The 11,705-nt window shown below is 45.9% G+C and overlaps 1 long non-coding RNA gene across 1 annotated transcript in view; it reads right to left on the bottom strand.

The window, feature by feature from the left end:
- Window positions 1-7,378: 7,378 nt before the first annotated feature.
- Window positions 7,379-11,705, bottom strand: part of LOC119096946 (uncharacterized) — a 5,274-nt gene continuing 947 nt past the window's right edge. The window contains exons 2-4 of the long non-coding RNA XR_005094104.1: window positions 9,080-9,279; window positions 8,613-8,665; window positions 7,379-7,573 (exon numbers count right to left, since the gene is read on the bottom strand). This is a non-coding gene — a long non-coding RNA (uncharacterized LOC119096946). The remainder of the gene's footprint in view (window positions 7,574-8,612; window positions 8,666-9,079; window positions 9,280-11,705) is intronic.

Raw genomic sequence — 11,705 nt, 5'->3', positions numbered from 1 at the left:
AGTAATGTCTGGTTTGATATCATGTCGTGTTCTGCAAGACTCCGCACTACTGCATTCTGGGTAGCGATGCTGCGAGGTCATCATGGGGCTAAGTCATATGGTACCATAGATATGGCGGCGTGATAACGCTGTTCTTTGCGGGCTGACTTAAATACAAATATGTCCAAAAGCCAATTTATTTTCGAGCCAGCACAACGAGTGAAACATTTTCAGCTGGGAAATGGCGTCGATTTGCAACACAGGCACAACATTATTGATGAATTCGTTTCCAGCCTCCCTCCGACAGACAGATGGGATCACCCACTCTCCAGTGATTTATCCCGATGAACTCTAGCCGGAAGTGCCTAGAAATAGTCTGTATAAAAAGGTACAACATACAACAACAACAACATCATGAAAATGAGATACGGCGAGCCAGACGGGCTCGCAGCACCCTGGGACGCGCATTGAGGAGTTGGAATGCACATCCTGTAGCCTTTAGTGGGAGCGTTGTCAGGGTGGATGTAGGGTTTGCCTGCCCTTATGGGGTTAGTAAGTAGTGAACCTCGGGGTCTTAAATACAGCGCGTGCCCTTTCAGTTCATGATGGCATAATTTTCCTGCAAAATGGCCGATTTCTGATAAGTTTCGCGATTCTTGGTAGTCAAAGAGTCGAGGCCCATATCTTAGCTCCAAAATGGTCCAACAGGGATATTTTGAGGTGGCGGGGGTGTTATTCTCTGCACACCATTTTGATCTAACCCATCCAACATTATAGATCTGCCAGTTAACCTACAGCTAGGAAGATCATAGCACAGCAAGAGCGAAGTTTTTTGCGCCTGCCTTCCTCACATTAACTTATTTTCACATCTCACCCCATTTTAGGTACTGCGGGGCAAAAGTGTATGCGCAAGCTTTGCCCATTAATTAATTTAATGTGAATTTTTCACGCGATGTTTGTTTATTCACCTTTAAATTTCACTTTTTAAAAGCATTTAACATCTAGATATTTACGCACGTTGGCCTCGACGAATATTGCCCGAGTGCTTCAGCTAGAGAGCGTGGCTTAGTAGGACCTATTTTTGCAATCAGACCCTAGTATTGACTTGTGTTTAGAAGGGCTGAACTGCAAGATTATCACATCTATCTACAAAACATTAGAATGAAGGTGAAGAACAGGGTTGCCGTCCACTTCAGTGGCGAAATCACCGTTTGTAATCACGTGACTAGTATCTACCAACCTTTTCGTAGTGTCAACCAAAAACCACACTGCGGGCTAACAAACTTTAGCCCATGGTGACGTCATGTCTGCGTAGTCTTCGCTAGTAGCCTTCGTGTTCTGGTAGCATCCGTCCATTGTCGTAGCCCAAAACTGTTTTGTCAGAGAGCGAATCGAATGCTTTGTACATGCATGGTGAAGGGGGAACTCCATGATGTGTGAGGCTGTCAGTGTTCCTTGGCCGGTTGGTTAGCCCGTCCGCTCCGCCCATGATGCCTCTATGTTCTGGAATAAAAAAAGAAAAAAGTGACGCTTATGCCCTTTGTGTAATATATGATGAAGATTGGCGATGTTAACAAGGAGGCGGTGGGTGAAGTCTGGGTCGATAAGAGATTGTACAGCTGTCTTCGAATCCGAACAAATCACTATTGTCCTCGATGTATGGGTGTGTTGTTGAATGTGCTGTAACGCAAGGAGAGCAAATCATTCCGCCAAATATACTGAGGTGCCATCCGGTAACTGACAATTTTTATGGTAATGCTCAATGCAAATTACTGTATCCGGTGTGGTATTGGCCTTGGAGCCATCGGTGTAAACAAAACTGCTACTTCGTTTGTTGGAAATAAGACGATCAGATGCTTGATGGACTTGTTATGGAAAAACGTCTCGTATCATAAAAAAGAAACAAAACTTTCCGAGGGGTTGACTGTCATAGTGGTACTATTAAAGCAGGTGGCACGGAAGAAGGCGGTAACTCAAACTGGAAAGTAGGCAGTAGTCCGAAATACTATTGTAAGGTCTGACCCACGTTCTGCAGGCCCGACGCGGTTACGGTGGAGTTGAGGTGACATATGTATGGATTTAAATGCTGGGTGCCTGGGATTTGTCGCACTTTTGTTATGTATCTCAAGGTATGTTCCATTCGTCGGAGGGCAAGAGCCATGACGTGAGCGTCCAGTTCAAGCGCTGCAATCGGGGAAGTACACAGAACTCTCAGCGCAACTTGCAAGAACATATTTTGTATGGCGGAGAATGGTTTGAGAGTGTGCTGGCTGCCTCCTGCATATACCACGGAGCCATATTCAATGATGGGAAGAACTAAGGAATGGCATAGGCGTAATAACGTCAGGCGGTCGGCACCATATCTTGAACCGGAAATGCATCCAACAAATTTAGTCGCCTTAGGCATTTGAAGCGAACAGGTTTTTTAGCATTATTTAATTGGGTGTTTCAGGTTTGAGCGCGTGATGAATGAGCTGAAAAAAATTATGAAGGATATATAACCCTCAGCGCCGCCTAGGGTTCTTTCCATTGTTCCATTTGCGGTAAAAGAACCGCCGAGTTGTTTTTCGGAACGACCCGGTAGCTAAGCTGGGCCTAAGGGCCTAAGTTACAGCTGTTGTTAATTCACCAAATGGCATATAAGATTTTCGCAGCAGTTCACAGCTATGCCCAGCAGTTTTGTAAGATCACATTCCTCTGTTTCAGAGGTAAATGTACGCAAGCTTGTGCAGACTATTTCGCGCTGCTTAAAGGGAATGTTCCACGTTGACATGGGATTTTGAACTAAAAACAAACAGCACAAATCTACTTTCGCGCTACGTTCTATGGTTTTTTCAACTTTAGCGTTTTGTTCTCACAATTGGAAACTGCGATAAATTGCGTTAGGTACTCCACGCTACATCTTTAAGTTTGTTTCTTTGCAGTCCTCGCTTTCCCAGTGCGCCGCCAAGTGCGAGCGAGCGATAAACCGTCCCAATGCCGGGTTGACATCACCAGTTGGAAAACCCACGCCGAAAGATTGTTACAGGTTATGTTGTAGTGACCTGGTTGCTTAGTCTTGACCGCCGCATGTCTTATGGAATGGCAGGATTTAAATGACGCTTTTATTCTGTCATAGATACCACGGTGTCTCTGAAATATTCTCTCACATCTTCGCGACTGTTAGCTCGAGAAACAGAGGGCTTTTTGTTACAAAAACGTCGGCATGCCTGTGAACTGCATCAAAAGGAATTCCAGTTGGCTATTTCAGTTTAAACCCCATACAAATGTGAAACACCCCCTCTGGGGGCATAATAATGGTTACAAGTAAGCTGTGTCCATCACATCTGATGCTTGCCTCAATGTCTTCAAATACAGGACACTCGCTTCAGCAGAACCAGGTTATTGACGACCATGCCATTGCCTGAGCTCTCCATTCAGCATATGACAACGGTGAGGACGGCGGCATCAAGATTATTCGGGGCAATTTATAGTGGTGCCTTTCTGAACAACTCTAGTTTTCTTGTTAAGATACTGCAACTTTTGAGCTACACGCCCGCAGAAATATGCAGACTATTTTCGTGCAGACTTCTTCAAAGTTACCCATAGATCCATGACGCCATAATAACGTAATTGAGATATGGCCATTCCACTGGCCATGCTGCGCTCAAGGCCAGGAAGAAAATAATTGCCGAGTTCACCTCTGGCGTTCGTGAACACGATTATCAGATACAACGGCTGTCACCTAGCTGTCAGCCAGTGTTGCGCAAACATACAAGATTCCATCACTGATAACACTTTGTTACATACTGCAAGAGGCTGTGCCTTTTTAAAATAATGCAGAAATGCAACGTGAAACACGAGTATCTTAAAGGGAATATTCAACATTTGGAGATATGATGCATCAGATATGCTACAAGCATCAGATATGATGAAATTAGCTCAGTTAGATCTATTGGTATATTTTTAAGCGGAAAAGGCTGCTCCAAACAACACAAGGTTTGCTTGGTAGATATTCTGCTCCCTACGTCATCGTTTTATCACATCATCGTACCTTGCACAACATTGATTAAGGGCAAATTGACGACGCCATATCTGGAAATTGCGCTCTCGAACGCCAGATATGAATGCCAAGACGATTATATTTCCCTGGCCTCGTTCGCCGCACAGCTTACGAAATGGCAGGACATGATTGACGTTACTATGACGCCGTGAATGCCCAGGTGACTTTGAAATACTCTTCCCGATATACCCTGCCCCATTTTCGCGGGCGTGTAGCTCAAAAACTAGAGAAGCTTGGGTCTTAAGAGAGGCAGGATTATAAACAGCACCGAAAGGTCCTCAAGATGACTATTGCTATTCAAAACGCCATGTAAATGTGGTACACTCCCCTCACCGCCTCGCAGGTGATTTTCTGACCGGACAGGCGTTCTCATGGACTTGCTCTTCCTTTCTGTTATATTCAGTTCAATCGGAGCTTTCAGACCTTCGCTCACGATTATTTTTGAATAGGGCAGTATGGCACGTGGCGGCAATAGTGATATTCCTTGGAGGATAGCACTAGCCGAGTATGTGAATGCAAGCAAGCACTTTAAACTCACGGATAAATAAGCAAGAACACCACGAGAAAGGGCCAAACTACAAGCACTTAACGATATGTGGTTCAGCACACATCCATCTCACGCCATGGGCCACCATTGAAGAACTACAAGAGAGTGCTTACCATGCAAGCGTTCCATTACATAATCAGACAATGACTCATTGATGAGCATATTGACTACATAGAGAAACATTGTCGTCTAGAGAGGATATTTTTCGGAAGGGGGCCTAAGCCCCCAATGTTTATTTGAGCACTTCCCCTGACCCTCTGAGGCCCTCAATGGATATGAACGAAGAAGGAATACTTGGTCAAGTAAATGCATGGCAGTTATCTTGACAATCTGAGAAGTTTTTCGAATGATAACCCCTGGATTGGGATAAAAACAATTTACTGCAGTATTAGACAGCTTTTCAAAGTGCAGGGTGGCCCAGATAAAAGTCAAAGCATGGGCTCCTCAACAATGGAGGATGCATTTGTCGCATAATCGTAGCTGTGGTGGCTACACGACACGATCGGCGACAGCGGTAGTCATCAGTGATCCCTTGCTAATATTTAGTCAGATGTTTTTCTCCTGTAAATTACACCCAATTCAAAGACTTTTACAAAAGGGCAGCACACATTGACTTGAAATGTGAAATCATCATTCTTCCGAATTGAAAACAGTTTTGAATCTACAGTGTTAAATAATATTAGTTTCGGCAACGCGGACGCAAATTCAAGTGGCTGAAATCCGGGAAGAAATCAAGCTTTGCGGCTAGGCTAGGAAAACATTTTCGACTGAGCTCCCCCCCCTCTCAGCCGATTTTAGAAAGTGACGCCCCTGCACCAAAATTTCAGTTCCAATAAAGGAATCGTGTAGTCCCAAGAAAATGGCAGCCAATACCAAGGGCGCGGCAACAATTTCCTGAAGGGAGGGCGAGACGGAGGCGTAGCTCAGTGAGAGCGCATCGCGCTGGTTTGTAGCTTTCTGTCTGGAGCCATATATGCTGAAAAATTGCTACGCATGTTCAAGGGATGATTCGCTGGCTACGCCTTTGCTCGAAACAAGCTGCTGAGGGGCTGCGAAACCCATATTGCTCAGACTATTCGCTGGAGGCAGGGTTTTTGCTCATTTGGGGGATGGGCTTAAGCCCCCCCCCTCCTCCCCTTCCCAGCTTGGGCTCAAGCCTCCCCGCCCTAACTTTAAGATGAAGGTAGGCCAAATACAGAAATAAATCCGTTTGCTGGCCAGCCATGAGGTATGTCGGACAATTTTGCACTGTTTTTTTTTTTTAGCTGGATGATTTGAATCTCCGCGAGAACCCCTGGATAATGGACTACAGATAATCCATCCGACGCTCCACCAGAAAAAGTTCGCACGCTTAGAACATATCACTATTAAAAATTAACCCATCATGCGTTGCAATTTATAATAACATGAGAGGAAATAAGACAAGGTAAGCAAAATTTCATGCATACTAGGCATGACTGGAACAGTTCAAGGTCAGCGTTTGAGCTTGTTTCATTTTACTGGTGAGTTCCGTCATGAAGGCAGGGACGGAAACATTACGCGAGCAAAAGGCATCTAAATTTCTATATTTTATGCACATGATGTTTTATGCACAAATGTTGGCCATCTATCAAAGCAAGTTATTTCTCACACGTCGCCTCACGAGTGTCTTCTTTGTTTGCTCTCAGACCCACTACCCAGAAAGTTATATTTCTGCTACTCAAGATGCGAAAGTTCCTACCATACTCAGATTGATTGAGCAGTTGGTATTTGTATATAAATGATACTGTTTTATCAGATTGCATTGTTTAGTGAAATATATTGCTTTGGGTTATAGCGGACGTTAACAATGACAATCAACACGCGCTTGGGTGGGGGTCAAATTGACCGCGAAGGTTTCTCCAGAATGGTTTCCGAACGGTGATGCGTAGCCGCACCAAATTTTGTATAGCTGTAGGCAATTAAATAGCGGATCGTTTGGTATACAAAATTAGACATACCTTGCAAGTTCGCTAGCCTATGGAAGGTCAAAGTCAGGTCATGGTTTCAGCCAAATCAATTTCTGGGGAAATGTTCAATCTGATGCAACAACGGAGTGTTCAATGAAGCTATACGTCTCCGAGATGCTTTCTCATGCAACACAAATATGAAATGAGCACATAAGTTTACCCAACATCAGGCATGAAGGTCAGCCAAGGTCAAAACCAACCTGTTTATTACTCTAGAGCTTGCTGTAGGGGATAGTTTCTGGTGCTCATTTCGAATTTATTGATAGCAGGGACCGCATTAGACATATTCCATGGACTTCTTAGAAGTCCAAATAGGTCATTGATCTAAACTGACCCAGGTCAACATTTGGTTTTTAGAAACATATTGCCCAGCGCAATCTTTCTCGTTTATTCAAATGCAAAACTCAGAGCAGTCTAGTATGGTTTCAATTACCATGATCTCCAAAGGGTCAAAAAAGGTCATTGGCCTCACATGGATATGTGACCTTGTGCTTAAAAGGTTTAGCTCAAAAAGGCAGGTTCTATGGTGACTTTGCAGACCAACCTGGAATTTGACACCTTTTGATCATATTTGGCCCGGAGGTCGTGTCCAAGTAACCTCAAACTTTGGCCTAAATGAGTTCACGTTCAGGTCAACACAGCCTGTAAATTTGGTGTCTTTAGCTCTCTTAGTTCCCGAGATCTCAGGTGGTCAAATTGACCCCACCCCCCACCCGAGCGAAGGGTATGCAGCTGGCCACCCGGGCGCGTGTTAACATTAACAGGCATAAGAGATGGCCGTTGACGATATGCAGGCTATTCCAAATGCCAACCTACCTCGTCCTTTTGCCTGGACAACTCCGTCTTTTTATTAAACAGGTCCAACCGAAAAGGTCATCGACAAGCACAATTTAAGCGCGCGCAGACCGTCAACACTGCACTATTGCACTGGACCGGCGCGTCTTCTGCGTGTGTCGGGCATCAGACGCCGAGCGCCAGGACCGCACGGCCTCCAGACCGGCTTCCGGGGATCTGCCCCTGTGAACAGATCACAGCACACGGTCCAGAATGGCTCACGCGCAGCACACGCTGCCGGCAGGCCGTCCGTTCGTTCGGGCGTGTGTCCGGAGCGGTTGTGGCGGGGTCAGTTTACCACGCTGGGAACCTTTTCACTTGGCTCTCTTCGCTTCAGGCATAGAATTGGGCGGGCTGACCTCCATATTTGCTAATTATTGTGCTATTTTCGTTCGTATTAAAGGGATTTTCACTCCTGAATATATCAAACCAAGCATCAGATACGACGAACAGCCATGAACTACTCGACAATTACATATGTCTTGGCTTTGGAATGACAGGATTTGGATAAATATTATGGCGTCAAGGATGCATGGGTGACCCTGAAAAAGTCTCCCCGTAAAAGTCTGCACATCTTCGTGGGCATGTATCTCAGAAACTAGACTTGAAAAGGGTAGGGCTCTTAACTGCACCGAATGATTTTTAGGACGTTTTTTCAGTTTAAAACCTTTATAATGTGGAACACTGCCTTTAATGAGCCCAGTGTCTATTCAAATGTCTCATGATGCAACTACGTCGTAAACTCACTTCATGTGTACGGATGTTTGATTATTCGTATTCATCAGCAATGTTCGCCGATTCCCAGCTGGTGTCAGTTAGCAGATCGAATGAGTTGGTGGTTGGTCGTGGGTGCCCTGGTCCGTTCTCAGCTGGCCTCAGCTAGCAGCTCGGACGAGTGGCCGGTGGGTCGATTTGCTTTTGTTGTTAGGAGAGGCGCGCAGATTTAAGCGCTTCGCTTTTGTTGTTAGGAGAGACACGCAGGTTTAGGCGTTTCGCTTTTGTTGTTAGTAGAGACGCGCAGGTTTAGCGTTTCGCTTTTGTCTGTACTCGAATATAAACAACGAACAAACAAAACTAGGTTCCAAAAGCAGCCTTAACTTCACAGGAAACGTTTAAAGGGTCGTGGGGAAACGTCATGGTAGACACATAGGAAATGTGTCATTCATAGGCAACGTCATGTTAGATGCAACTTATGAACACAGCCGGGACGGGAATCCATTACCTCCATTGGTTTTCCGAATGTCGGCTTCACAGTAACGGCAGATAAGTTTATACCTGGGGAGATACAAATGCATCAAGGACGCAGATAAACCAATAATAAACAAGTAAATGACTGGAATCCAACAATAACCCGATTGTAGTTAATTTTAGGTTTAACGCTTGCGCCAAATGTTTGAAAACAGTTTTAAAGATCCCTACATACTCTGGTATTTTGATATTGTGCAGGCTTATGTGCAGGCAACCCGTCATGTCACATGCCACTATGTACTGCTACCGCAATTAACATCGGCTGAAGTTCGTGACCACCCAGCCGCTATGAACATCAATGACCCCGTGGTAGAGCTCACGGCTCTCTCGAAGACAGTCCGGGTGCCCCACTCCGAGCTCGCTCAGCCAATCCTCCATCCCCATGTCTCACCCATGCGCGGATGAGGACGGTCCGGCGCGCGCCGGGGGAGGGGCACTCACCTGACACATGGAGGCCACGCACTGGCCATGGCAACACTTGCCGCTGCAGCAGATGCCATCGATGCAGCAGGACCCGCCGCAGCAGATGCCGCCGCAGCACTTGCCGCCGCAGCAGGACGGGCCGTCGCAGCAGGCGCCGCCGCAGCACGAGTCAGGACAAGTGGAGCAGTCGCCGGCCCGGGCCGACCGCGCCGACCCGGCTGCAGCGGACACAGGAACGGTAGCACCTGCTTCTTCAGGGGAATGCTACTCATTTAAATGCATCGAGATCAGCGTCACATTTGATGAAAGAAACTTAATGGTAACTAGTGGCATGTCTTTAAGGGTAAAACGCGGCCTCAAATAACACACAAATTCACTTTTTAGTAAATATGCTCTTCATGCGCCATTGTTTGATTTCGTCGTGATGCGCGTTTGTGGCATCCGAGTCACTGCCAGACTGGCCCATGAAACTGACTTCGTAGTGTACGGGCGAAATCACTTGTAGTGCTTCAACCTGCCCCGAGGTGGCGTGTTAATCGTTGCGTGTTTGCGGATTCCGTACATCGTTATTTTGCACCCGTTTTGGCCCTTCCTCGTGGTCTTCTTAATACTTGTCCGTTATTTTATACTGTTCGTGCATTCACGTAGAAGGTACGGCGCTTTCTTAAGTTGTTCGATTCCAAGTCTCGCCTCCGTCACAACTAGAACCAATGCTCAAGTTCCTGTATGATATATCGTAAAACGTGATTCGTGTTCGAGACTTGCAAGGAAGACATCAAAATGGTTGAAGCACCACTTATGCCCGTTGACGCTAGAAACCTCGCCGGTGTACGCCAGGCACGAATTATTCCATTGTCATCTTTGTATTGTCCTAAAGGACTGCATGCCCAATGATGTGGCGGTACTTGCGCGACGTTTGTAGGCAGCCGTGCACGTCTCAGTGACCTCGAAATAGTCTGCACGAAATAGCCTTTGCAAGTTCACGGGCGGCAAACTCAGAAACAAGACGGTTTCAAGTCTTAAAAAGAGCAGGAATGTGAATTGTACTGAATGATATTCAAAATGCCTATCCCAGTTAAAACCAACATACAAATGTACAACAATCCTTCCAACTGAAGTGGTTGCGCACACTGCACATCCCCCCCCCCCCCCACACTGGCTTGCGTATGTCTCTGCAAGTTTGAAAGTCCACAGCAAGTCCGAAACTAGCCACTCAGGGCACAGGTTTGGAAAATTGAGTTGAGGGGCTTAACACTGAAGACTACATCAACTCCTCACTAAAAGAAAACACCAAAGTACGTGTTTCTTGCTGGATTTGGTTTGCTGTGCTCTTAAATTGGGGCGGGGGGAGGAGCTGATCCCAATCTAGGATCCCTTCTTTTCCCATCTTTCTTTTTCTTTTCCCAACTGATTCGGAGCTACATCTCGGCGATGGCATTACGATTCGATGGAAGTCTATAATCATTTTGCAACGAATTGCCAAACTTCGCAATATGTGAACATTGCATCAGCCAGGCGTGAGTGTCACGTGAAAGAATTAATCCTCCCATGCCCGACTGGTTTCATCACTATAGCAGACCACCAGTACATTCACCGAAGCCAAGGAAACAGCTTATTGGAGCCTTAGTGGTGTCTTTCAGGCACAGGGTTTCCATCGTGCATCACACACATGTCCCCAATCCACTGTGACATGCGTTGAGCTAGTGACCTGTTACATGGAGTTAAAGTATGCTTACGTTGTTTTGAGGATTTACATGTTTAAAAAAAATCCGGGCTTACTTAACCGCACAGCTGAATGTCACAGGGGCACGACAAACGTGGCGAGTTATGTCTGGCCATGACTGCCGTTGAGATGACTTAGCAAATGCCAACAGGCACTTGCGAGGCACATAACTGTAGGAATGTGTGCCAAGTACATCAGTTCACCAAACTGTTCTGCAAAATGCATTGTTTGAGCATGCAGGACGTTAAGAAACGACCTATCGCAGTAGCGTATAAGCTAAACGTGCTATTTTGGGGCATATGTGTAAAAGGCATTAGAAAATGGAAATGGTGTACATGTACATTTAACCAGTAGGATGCGTTATGCGGCATGAGACGAGTGAAGCCACGAAAACTGGCAGTTTTCGGTTGACGTCTTTCAGATGATGCAGAAAAAGATGCACACAGAGCCAAGTACATTTGATAACCCGTATGGCAAGTACGACTCTCCATGCGCTGAGGGATGGACAAGTCGATGTAGATGACTGTCAGCTGTCGGCTATTACCATATAGATGGTGCAAAATACGAAGCCAATGACGCCAACGACCTTAAGCCACCGATATGAGTGAGTAGGATCAATGTGTTGGAAAGTATCCTCCCGGTAAATTTTGCGTACAGAAGTTCACTAATGTAGCGTTCGCGAGATAAGTTACTAATATCACCCCTTGAATATTGGCGTTCGTTTTCGGTCACGCCTAGACGCCTTAACGCACGACATCGATACAGTTAAAATCCTTCGCCCTTTTGGCAATTAGAATCAATAAAATATTGCGAAATTGCAACTATTTTAGGAGTGCGCTGGTCACAACGACCTGACCTATACAACTGTGTAGTTGCCACCGTCCGGTGTCTTTCAGTTTAGGTCACGTCATCCCTTAGTGG

The sequence above is a fragment of the Pollicipes pollicipes genome, unplaced genomic scaffold, assembly GCF_011947565.3.
Source record: "Pollicipes pollicipes isolate AB1234 unplaced genomic scaffold, Ppol_2.1 Scaffold_4295;HRSCAF=5057_pilon_pilon_pilon, whole genome shotgun sequence".
In the NCBI taxonomy this organism is placed as follows: Eukaryota; Metazoa; Arthropoda; class Thecostraca; order Pollicipedomorpha; family Pollicipedidae; genus Pollicipes; species Pollicipes pollicipes.
This window is presented reverse-complemented; position numbering and strand designations above follow the sequence as displayed.